At 47.1% G+C, this 12,136-nt stretch overlaps 1 protein-coding gene across 1 annotated transcript in view; it reads right to left on the minus strand.

Annotated features, from left to right (window-relative positions):
- tmem81 (transmembrane protein 81) overlaps positions 1 to 12,136 on the minus strand; it is a 90,418-nt gene that overhangs the window by 68,434 nt on the left and 9,848 nt on the right. The window lies entirely within an intron of this gene.

Here is a 12,136-nt window from a genome sequence, read left to right on the forward strand (position 1 = left end):
CGGGCCCTTTTGTCCGCTGTCGTGTTTGCTCGCGCTCACGGCCTCCTTTTGATGCAGCGACGGTCCTGAGCCCTCCCAATGATTTAACACTCAGAGTAGCTCTCAATGGGGCCTTTTATCACACCATTGTGTCAGTGAGAGTGTTGATCCATTCAGAGAGAACAAACATGGAGGAAACAGTTGGTCGTGAAGAGACTTGGATCCTTCAGACATTGGGGGGATTAGATTTAATAGGAAGTTAATTAAAAGCCGCATTAAATGAGTTAATCAGCCTCAAACAGGATGCACGTTTTATTTTGAAAATATTCTTCATGCTGCTTTTTCTCCCTCGCCGTCAGACAGACGTCCACCTGGAGAAGTTTTAATCTCTATTTAAGGACATAGTTTAGTTTAAGGGATGTTTTCGACTCGCTCAAGGTCTGTACGATGTGTTTTTACATTCTCCGAAGGCAAGACCGTACGAGACCAACCTTTAGTTTCCCTGCAGCCCACTTCGGTGGCAGTCCACTCAGAGAAGTTTGGATTGTTGTTGTGAAATTTCAGCAGATGTTTTTGTTTTCCGAATCAACGAGCCGGAGCAACAGATAAAAAACATAACCGTCTGTGTCATCGTGGTTCATTCAGGGCAGGAAATAAAAGACTGGTGAAGCTCTTGTGCACTAAGAATAAAGCGTGGTACGCTGTATGACAGTCATGGATGCTGTATGACCATCATGGACGCTGTATGACCATCATGGACACTGTATGACCATCATGGACGCTGTATGACCAACATGGACACTGTATGACCATCATGGACGCTGTATGACCAACATGGACACTGTATGACCATCATGGACGCTGTATGACCATCATGGAGGCTGTATGACCATCATGGAGGCTGTATGACCATCATGGACGCTGTATGACCAACATGGACGCTGTATGACCAACATGGACGCTGTATGACCAACATGGACACTGTATGACCATCATGGACGCTGTATGACCAACATGGACACTGTATGACCAACATGGACGCTGTATGACCAACATGGACGCTGTATGACCAACATGGACGCTGTATGACCAACATGGACGCTGTATGACCAACATGGACACTGTATGACCATCATGGACGCTTTATGACCATCATGGACGCTGTATGACCAACATGGACGCTGTATGACCGTCATGGACGCTGTATGACCATCATGGATGCTGTATGACCATCATGGATGCTTTATGACCATCATGGACGCTGTATGACCAACATGGACGCTGTATGACCGTCATGGACGCTGTATGACCATCATGGATGCTGTATGACCAACATGGACGCTGTATGACCATCATGGACGCTGTATGACCAACATGGACGCTGTATGACAATCATGGACGCTGTATGACCATCATGGAGGCTGTATGACCATCATGGATGCTGTATGACCATCATGGACGCTGTATGACCATCATGGACGCTGTATGACCATCATGGACGTTGTATGACCATCATGGACGCTGTATGACCATCATGGACGCTGTATGACCAACATGGACGTTGTATGACCATCATGGACGCTGTATGACCATCATGGACGCTGTATGACCGTCATGGACGCTGTATGACCAACATGGACGTTGTATGACCATCATGGACGCTGTATGACCATCATGGACGCTGTATGACCATCATGGACGCTGTATGACCATCATGGACGCTGTATGACCATCATGGAGGCTGTATGACCAACGTGGACGCTGTATGACAGTCATGGATGCTGTATGACCATCATGGACGCTGTATGACCATCATGGACACTGTATGACCATGGACGCTGTATGACCATCATGGACGCTGTATGACAATCATGGATGCTGTATGACCATCATGGATACTTTATGACCATCATGGACGCTGTATGACCATCATGGACGCTGTATGACCAACATGGACGCTGTATGACCATCATGGACGCTGTATGACCAACACTGTTTGTTTCATAGAGCCTGAGTGATTAATCATACAGTTGATAATATCGGCTGTGACTATCTGTATCAGCTAATTTTATCTCTCACATGCGACGACATTGCTACATTTAATCACCTGTTAATCTGAGTTTCATTAGCAGTTCTCTGTCACCAGCAGAGGGCGCTATATAGGTCACAACAAGCACCATCACTCTGTGTCGACGCTCGGTTACTTTGAATCTTTTCTACGTCTCTCTACAGATCTCAGACAGATATCAGCTGATGTATCGGGGTCAGATTTTTTTCCCTTCCAAACATCAAGATTCGTTTTAGCCCCAAAAAATAGTTTGAGATCTAAAGTTTTATATTTGTGATGGTTTTTTGCTTGTCCTACTTTGTGTGGACACGGAGCGAGGAGGACGTGGGCGTGAGCCACGGTCCACAGGATGCTGTTGAAAAGAGCGCCTGTGACGTCGCCGGCGCCTTTCAGAGAAGTGTAAAGGTGTAACGCTGGCACGGCTTGGACCCGATGGAAGAGCTGCCGTTGTCTAAGAATGTTTTTGTTTGACAGTCATCCAGCTGCAGCGTGGGCAGCTTCCTCTGTAGACAAAACGCAGACAGAAAAACACTTTGTGTGCCAGACTCGTCCTCGCTGAAGGACGCCGCAGACTCTGAGCCGGTTTTCTTCTTCCTGTTCTGCCGAGCCGCGCTAAGAATAGCCTGATGCTAATGTTGGCCAGCTAACGTACAATGAGCTCATTTAGAGTCCGGGAGGAGCTGAGGTCAGACGGGCTGGATTTAACTCTGACACTGTGTTTACTGTCAAACCGCCACTGGAGGAAGACGTCCGCCGTACACTGACGCAGGTCTTACGCTTGAATTTCAGATACATCCTACAAAATGCGTGTGTGTGTGTGTGTGGGGGGGGGGGGTGCGCCACCTTTTTTGTGCCTCGTCGCTCTTTTCCAAATTTCCGATACTCCGCCTACACATCGTGTCATGTTCCCACATCCTCTTTGCTCTTTAAAAAGTTCAAAGTAACGGAGCAGTGTCGGTCATTCAGCGGCTGTTGTCTACAGACTGTTGTCATGGAGACGGGTGGACATGGTGGGGGGGGGGGGGGGGGGGGGCTACGTGTGGTGGGCCTTCTGGACTTGTGTGTGAGGTTTCTTCTTCTTCTTCTTTTCTTTCCAAAGTTGCAGGAAAAAGGGTTTGCAATGAAAGCCGATCAGTTATCTCTCCCCGTATTCTGCTTATCCACATTTCTCTTTTCTGTGAATGAAAGATGAAAGATACACACACACACACACACACACACTAACACACACACACACACACACACACTAACACACACACGTACGATAAAGTGTGGAGAAGAAGTAGAGGTGCACAAAGGGTTCCGGGCAGTGTGAGGAAGGAGGAGGAGGAGGAGGAGGAGGGAGGAGAGGTTCACTCCCGTTAATGGGACGGTAAATATTGGTTTAAAGCGGGTCAACAGCACATTGTTTGACTTTCTTCTCTTTTCGTCTCTGTCGGATGAAACTCAGGAGGGGAGGAAAGGTCACCTAGTTTAAGTTCATCTAAACTTAGAAATGCGCTCTTGTTCACTTTGAGATCAGACGCAGGGTGCATCATCGCTAACGCCGCTAACCGTATTTCTCTGTATCGCTCAGAGAGAACGATGGGGGGAGACGTGCAGCGAAGGGCCGAGCTCAGATCCAACGCCTCAGAATCTCTCACCTTTAAGAGGTTTGATTTTCTGCTGTCAGGTTCAAACGTCTTCTTTACTTTGATACGAGACTTTAACTTTAAAAAGAAAACAGGCAAATTCAGTTTTTTATTTTTAGCTGATTCAAGAGGAAACTTTTCCTGCTTGTTGTTCACGGACGTTTTTAAAAGAAGCAGATTTGACCTCCGTGTTTCCCTCATTTGTCTTCTTTACAAAACAGAGGTTATAAAAAAATATAAATTATTGAAACATTAGTTTTCACGACAATCATCATACAGCGTGTGTTTTATCAAGCGGCGATATTTTACGCCCCACGTGACGCCTTCGATCTGAACGTCGCTGTGACTCCATGTGGAGCGCCGACTGGGACGACGTGAACGTTGGACGATGTGAGGGGCGAGCTGAGCTCTCGATCGCCCGGCTTCGGAGGAGTGGAGGGAGGGAGACGAGCAAACACAAGCGAGTGTTTTCCCATAGTTAAGTCATAAAACAGTGAATGGGAGTAGGAAGTGTGTGTGTGTGTGTGTGTGTGTGTGTGTGTGTGTGTGTGTGTGTGTGTGTGTGTGTGTGTGTGTGTGTGTGTGTGTGTGTGTGTGTGTGTGTGTGTGTGTGTGTGTGTGTGTGTGTGTGTGTGTGTGTGTGTGTGTGTGTTAATGAGGCTTAGTCAGAGTTCAGAGACTGGTAGCGACTGTGACGCGCTCCACGGACCAAAGTCCACGTTTAAAACCTCCTCACGCTGCGCTCCACTTCCTCTCAAACCAAAGAAACGAGTCACGGACGACGGGCAGCGAGGGCGAGACGAGGACGGAGGGACGGACGGAGGGACGGATGGAGGGACGGAGGGAGAGGATGTGTTTATTAGAGAGTGATGAACAACAAGCAGCTGGAGCCCCTCAGCTCACTGTGACACACAGTGGGGATGTAACCGTCAGCATGATGGACGTCTCACTAACATCTCTGCTCCTCCGTCACTCTCTTCATTAACTCCTCCTCCTCCTCCTCCTCCTCGCCTTGTTCTGCACTCATTACTGTACCAGCCCAGCTGTCTGTTTCAATAAGAGAAGGAGGAGGAGGAGCAGGGAGTCGGGGAACGTGGAGAAAAGTCAAGGTCACAGGAGAGGAAGCCTCCCTTCAGCCTGCTGCTGTCCTCCCTCTCTGAATCACCTTTTTATCATTCCTCCCCTCTCTGACTTCAGACACTCTGAAACACTTTCAGCTTTCTGTTTCTCCTGCAGGTGACGTTTCCAGGGAGAGAGGAAGCGTTATCTTATCATTTAAAAAAAAAAAAAAACCCTTGGGAACGAGCGGGTCGCTCTCTCTTTGGGAGATTTTTGTCCGGACTCTTCATTTCGGTATTTCCCCTTGTTCAGTGTCCGACGTGTGCAGGTGTTTACAAAGCAAGAGATTATCAAACGCTGGCTGTCTCTGAGTTGTTTTGTTGTTGCCATGGTAACTTTACAGGAGTCGATAGAGAATCGTATTAAAGCTTGAAAATCTGCTGTCAAGTTAAAAATGTGTTTTTAAGGCCGTCCGCACTAACGAGTTAATCACGATGCTTTTTTTTTTTTTGTCCCTTCAGGCTCCCCTAACCTTCTATCTACAGACAGGAAGGGGCCCTAATTTATTTCAAAATAAAAGCACGGTTCAGATTTTACAGCAAGTAGATTACTCTTGGCTTAAGACGGTGCAAAATTTCAAAATAAAAGCCTAAATGTTTTTTTTTCTTAATCACAAAATAATGATGTTTCAAACATGTGATTATATTTATGATTAATCTGGATCAAGTATTTAAATTGAGTGATTAATCAGGTTTAAACACTTTAATCATGTGACAGAACCAGGCTTACCTGTGAAGTGTTTCAGGTTGCACACGTGCGAACAGTTTATCTGGCTCTACATGCCTGCACTCGACGTGACTAAATCCAAACTTTAGATGCAATTTGTTGGTTGAACTGTTTTGTGTGTCTGAGCTCAGACTTTCTTTAATGTCATTCAAACGTGAACTTTACACTTTGGCTCGTAGTGCAGGATGAAAAACCCAGCAGCAAGTACTTACATGAGGTGAGAAAGATCCAGAAAGAGAGAAGAGGAATAACTGCAGAGAAAAGTTTGAGTTCTGAGTTTAAAGATTCCTCGTCAGCTTTTATTGACCTTGTGTGTTCAGACTTGAAGGAATTTGACTCTGAAGCATGACCGGACAATCTGTCATCGCTTTTCAAAACTGTCCTCAGTGTCAAGGTCTGAGACGCAGCAAGATAGAAGAAGACGTGCGCACACACACACACACACACACACACACACACACACACACACACACACACACACACACACACACACACACACACACACACTTTTATCTGAAGTTCTTTTGGATTCAGTTCAAATTACGATTTCAAGATTCAAGATTTCGTCTTCCTCGGTCATTCGCTTCCATGCTGAAACGTTTGTTGACTTATCTGAAACTTCCAAGTGTAACGACTTGTGCAAACGTGTGTTAAAGTCGCGTCTCTATAAATAAAGTAGATTATTAGATAAAGTTTGTTTTTTTCTTTTTTTGTTGAAGTGAAATGAGCTCCTTCGAAAAGTGCGGCGTGGGTCGATGTTCCCTTCGCTGTGCCTGCAGGGAGACGCTGCTGTGGCTTACCTACAGTGCACATAAAGGAACAAAATGGCCCCCATTTAATGTGACTTAAAAAAAAAAAAAAAAAGTTAATTTGGGAACTTAAACGCATCAGGATTACTCAAAATCTAAATGTGAAAATAACTGACAGGAAAAACTGACGGACGCATGAAACTAATCGTCTGAGAGACTGTAGCTCCCTTTCTTCCACTGCCCCCCCCCCCCTCCTTCTGTCCCGTCTCTGAGAAGAAGCCTCAGTCAGTGTTTCCATGATGGCGTTTTATCTTTCCTCCTCCTCCTATCTTCTTCAAGTCGGCTCTTATTTCCTCGCTATCTCGCCCGCTCGTCTCATCGTCTTCCCCTCTCGGCTCGGCTGGTGCTCTGATCCTTCAAGGGTCGAAGAGTCTGGAGTCCAACATTTCCTGTCAGCACGTATCATGTCAAGAGTGTAGAAAAAAAAAAACACCATTGGTCATGAGATTTAAAAAAAACAAACAACTTTTTATAAACCACAATGAGATCGACGGCGAGTCTGAGAGGAAATCCTGACGACACCTTTCCAAGAAGTCAGTTTTTTGTATCTCCCCGTTTTTCCAGGAGTAAGCCGGTGTTTCCGACATTGTGACAATCCCTTGGAACTCTTTATCCCAGCGTACTTACTTCCTGCCCTGACTTGTCAGAGAGCGTATACATGCCCAAGCTTTAACTCCGTGCACGCCGGCGTGACGGCCTGTAATCTTTACATTTCTGGGCTGTTTGTAGAAAAGTCTGAGATCAGTGGGCTGAGCGTGTCGGGGCCCGTGCTCTGTTTGGATGTATACATGCATGTTGAAGGTGTGAAGCTGAACATCTGTAGCCTCTGGGCAGGAAAACGCCAGCTGTGTGGTTTGAATATGGAGGACATGCAGCCTGTTATTAGCTTTCCTTTAAGAGGATTGTTTTTTTTATTTACAGGCCTGTAGATAATGTGCAGGTCTCTGTTTATGTCACTCTTATCTAAAGTCTCAGCATCCATGGAGACAAAGAAACCTGCAGGAGGATTACAGGCCGGCTAGCCTTGAGCTAACAGTGAGATTAGCTGCTTTAAATGTGAGATGTCTCCACCCTCGGGCTGAGGAACTAAAACCCCCCTCAGACCAGGATCATCTCTGCTCGCACCGCTCCTTTCAGCTCCTTGCTGGAAATGCTGTCGTTAGCCTGACAAGCTAACGTTAGCCTGACAAGCTAACGTTAGCCTGACAAGCTAACGACACAGCAGATTTTTTTTTTTTCAGACTTTTTCTGCTTTTTTTGCAGCAAGTTTATTCGAAGCTTTCTTCAAATCCACTGTAAAAACTAAACGATATAAAAAAAAACATCGACAAACGTAAATAACACGAGCGAAATGTAATCAGTCAACCGAGAGTAAAAATACAAAATCTAATCCCGCTGCTCATCAAAATCTGGCGAGAGCAGTCCATGGTGACATCAAAGTCGACCTCTCTATGATCCCGCCCACCTGTCAATCAGGCCATCATTTACATCTTTATAACAGCAGCTCATACAGCGACAGGACGCCGGCTCACGCTTCTTAACGCAGCGGCGTTTGACGTTGTGTTTCCTCGGCAACTAAGGTGAAGGATGAATGGTTGATAACTGATGGAAACATTTTAAACTCGTTCACACCGTTCATCACTTTGTGCTCGTTCGTTTGGCTGCAGGATTTTTCCCCCTCCGTCTTTGAAACACAAGTCCAGCCTTCACGCTTTCTCGGAAGCATAAAATCAGCCCGCTAAAACCCCACGGCGTGTCTCTCTCAGCGCCGATAATTCACCAGGACACATTTTAAAGAGACGAAACATGAAACTGTGCGAAAGTGCTGCCGCTGAAATCCGAGAGCCGCGCTGAAGGTCTTTTTACTCGTCGGGAATCCTGTCGTGGAATTTTTGTGTGAGAAGACGGGACATTCCCGCTCCCCTGCGGAGCGAGCGAGACGTCCGCTCGGTTCAGACAACACCGAGGCACCGACAGATGTTCTGCTGCTGCTTCATGCAACACTTTAAATGACGGGAAACCTTCGAGCTACAGCAGCCCGTTCGAACGTCGGCGTCACAGAAACATTTTCACGAGACCTTTTTTGGACGTGCGTCTGACAGCGGGGGCGGGAGAGGAAGCGAGGTATGAATACATGTTCAGGGAGGATTAGGAGACGAGGGGGGGAAGACGCTCAGATTGACTTGGAATTCGAGGAATGACCCCTCGCTCTCTGGAGGCCGTCCAAGCTCTGACACACACCGACGCACGCAGCAGTTGCCGTGTCCCTCGAGAGAGAAAAAAAAAGAAGAAGAAGGAATTATTTAGGAGTTGTCCTCGTTCAGTCAGTGAGCGGCGTGTTCGTGTGAGGAGAACAGCTGCTCCTCCGCCTGGCACCGCCGTACGAGACAGATTAGAGCGCTTCCTCTCACTCCTCTCCTGATCCGACAGTCACACGTTAAAGCTGTCAGGGATTCTCAGGAAGACCCTTTAATTTTTTTTTTTTTTTTTTTTAACATTTTACACCCACAAGCTGTCGGTGACATGATGCAGACATTTTCACGCCATGATATTTAGCTCCCCCCGTGGCGTTCGGCCTTCAGTGAGGCGTCATGGCGGGACGAGGTGATCCTCCCTCTGTAAGAGAGGGGAGCACAGCTGTGTGTGTGTGCACGTCTGACTGTGTGTGTGTGTGTGTGGAGCTCCTACCGTGCTGCGCTAAAAACGCTGAATTCACGCCAATATCAGGCCGTCACAGATCAATATGAACGTACAGAGAGGCGACGACGGCTGAGCTCAGTCACGCTATACTAACAGAAGGCGAGCGTCTTCTCAGCCCTTCCCGCCTTTTCTCCGACTCTTCAGACGCCAGAATAATCTGCCCGTCTGCCACGATTTCCATGAGGAGATTTGGGGACACACACACACACACACACACACACACACACACACACTCCTCCCTCAGGAACATCTGTGGAGTTTCTGTTTGTTTACCTTGAATGGATTTATGTCTCAGATCTGATAACAGTCGGCCCGCCGAGGCCGGCTCGCTGTTGAACCGTGAAACAGTTGATTAGATTTTGATGCCGGTCCAGATTCTGATTCCAGTCATCACATCTTTATTTCTTCTTCTTCTTTTTTTTTTTCCTCAGAGATGATTTTTAGTAATTATTTAAAGTCTCAAAGGAACGTTTGAGTGAAAAGTCAGGTCAGCCGCGTTACGAGTCTCGTGTGTGTCGATGAAGAAAACGTTCCCAGGAGAGAAACAGAAGATTTTATCTGCAGAGAAAATTACAAAAGTGAGTTTGATGTTTTTAATTGGACAGAAATGAGACATGAGACATTTGTCCTCTGATAAAGAAATAAAGACCAAAATGTTGACCTTTCTTTGCCAGTGACTCTCTCTCTCTCTCTCTCTCTCTCCCTCCTTCTTTCCTCCCTCCTTAATCCCTGCCTCCTTCCCTCTGTCCTTTGTTGTGTGCCTCCATCTTGTCTCCATGGTTACCTGGGGCACCGGGAATGTGGTGCCACCAAGGAATGTGTACAATTATTAAACCAGCCAGGGGCCAGACACACTCTCACACACACACTCACACACACACACACACACACACACACACACACACACACCTGCATTCCTGAGACGTACACACACATCAGTACGCACTCCACACATTCAAACTTTATCCTTCGAGGTAAATATTTGAAAACATTTATTGAACCAGCTGACTCAGACTTCAGTCATGATCTTAGATATAAATAGCTTCAGTTCATGTCCCCTCAGTGTGGCTGCAGGTTGTCATGGTAGCAGTCGTCTGATTGATGGCTGGACAGGGCGTTTAGGGAGGCTGACCTGGGAGGCCGCCACTAATCCATAAATCCTGCAGAGGTGTGTGTGTGTGTGTGTGTGTGTGTGTGTGTGTGTGTGTGTGTGTGTGTGAACCAGAGACAGACAGCTGAGAGAGTTAAAGAGAAACGCTTATTGATTATTGTTTGAGGGAAAGTCATCCGTCAGAGTTTTTCAAATCAGGACAAAGCATTTATTAAAGTCAAGGTTCATTTCCTCCAGATTTTGGGGGCGTGGCTTTAGAGGGAGCACAGAGGGAGGAGGGGGCGTGGCTTTAGAGGGAGCACAGAGGGGGGAGGGGCATGGCTATAGAGGGAGCACAGAGGGGGGAGGGGGCGTGGCTTTAGAGGGAGCACAGAGGGGGCGTGGCTTTAGAGGGAGCACAGAGGGAGGAGGGGGCGTGGCTTTAGAGGGAGCACAGAGAGGGGAGGGGCGTGGCTTTAGAGGGAGCACAGAGGGGGAGGGGCATGGCTATAGAGGGAGCACAGAGGGGGGAGGGGGCGTGGCTTTAGAGGGAGCACAGAGGGGGAGGGGCCTGGTGCAGACGGAGCACTGAGGGAATGCTACTTTTAAAACCATGCTAGTTTGTTTTTTTATTGAAGTTGATGCTCTCGGATCACGTGTCATTCCGTGTAAATGGTTCAGAGTGAGATCATGATCAGGTCTGTATGAAGCCGGCTCCTGACTCGGAGGTGAAGTTCGGAGCAGCTCGTCTGATTTGTCTGCAGGTTCAGACTTGTGTTTTCACTTACAAACGTCTCCGTGTTTCTCTCGGAGAGGGTCAAACTTTAACCCTCCGAATCAGAGGAATGCCTCGGGGTTTTTCTTCTTTCAATATCTTCGGCTCCCCGAGGGGACGAGCAGAGGTCTCCACTTTTCTGTTTCCTGTCCTTTAGATCCCCCGGGTACACACACACACACACACACACACACACACATTTCTGCTTTATCAAACCTGACGTTGGCTCGTGTTTGAAGTCAGGACCAACCTTCTTTACCTGCGCAATATCCTAAATCTGTTTTTGCTCGTCAGGGCAGAAACCTTCGCGTGTAATCAAAATGCACATTTTCATTTTCCTCATTTTACTCCAGCTGTGGTTCTTTGTTTTTTTAGAGTAACAAAGGTTATGACAGCTGGACAGATGGGGGACCGGTGGGTGAACTTGAGTCTTTTCTTTCAACAGAGACATGCGTCCCTCTCCTTTCCCTCCGTCCTTCATCCTTCAGCCCGTCTCTCATTCGTCCCCCTGAAACGTCCCAGAAGCATTCCAGAGCGACGCAGCAGCTCTTTGTGTGTCATTTGTTTGTTGTCATCACCTGTCAGAGCGGCCTGTCAGCAGGAGGAAGCTGCTGATGGATGATCACTGTACGCCCGTGTGTGTGTGTGTGTGTGTGTGTGTGTGTGTGTGTGTGTGTGTGTGTGTGTGTGTGTGTGTGTGTGTGTGTGTGTGTGTGTGTGTGTGTGTGTGTGTGTGTGTGTGTGTGTGTGTGTGTGTGTGTGTGTGTGTGTGTGTGTGTGTGTGTGACCCTCTAAATGTGGAACTTGTTGAAACATGGACAAGAGAGACAAATTGGTCGGTTTTACTGAAGCTGAAAAATAAGACTGACGTGTTTTTTTTCTCATGTTTATTTACATATTCTCCAAATGTAGTGATGTCACAAACTTGGAGCCAATCAAACGATAGCGATACCTGTTTCCACACTGGAGCGACAAACGTCTGTTTGCTTTGTGTTTTCATGACAAACAGCAGGGAGAGTGACGTCATAAACACACACACAGGTCATCAAGTGTGCAGCTTCCAATCGTACGGCGATCAATCGAGTTGATCTGCAGAGGCCACACGGTTTAAACAGACAAAGTTTTATGTGAATGACGGGAGACGTGGAGGACAAAAACAGGAAGTCGGTGCTCGTGCTGCGGTCGCGTCATTTCTCGAGAACTCTGAGAAAAACAAGAATATTTTTGCAGAATGATTTC

This window comes from Symphodus melops, assembly GCF_947650265.1.
Source record: "Symphodus melops genome assembly, chromosome: 13".
Classification (NCBI taxonomy): Eukaryota; Metazoa; Chordata; class Actinopteri; order Labriformes; family Labridae; genus Symphodus; species Symphodus melops.